The following is a 201-nucleotide window of genomic DNA, read 5'->3' as shown; positions in this document are numbered from 1 at the left end:
TACTCACACCCAGGGTGGGCTCTCCCCAAAATATATCCACACTTAGAACTATACCAAGTAGATCAGTGGACTAATTTAGTAGCCACACAACCTTAATCCCAGCATTACATAATTTAAACCCAGTATCACACACTATAGAGCCCGCCATCCCTGGAATACCCCACCTATGACCACATGAGGGTTTGGGAGGATGTCTAGGCA

This window comes from Octodon degus, unplaced genomic scaffold (assembly GCF_000260255.1).
Source record: "Octodon degus isolate 3935 unplaced genomic scaffold, OctDeg1.0 scaffold00374, whole genome shotgun sequence".
Lineage (NCBI taxonomy): Eukaryota > Metazoa > Chordata > Mammalia > Rodentia > Octodontidae > Octodon > Octodon degus.
The sequence above is the reverse complement of the archived record's forward strand: the minus strand, read 5'-3'. Positions refer to the sequence as shown.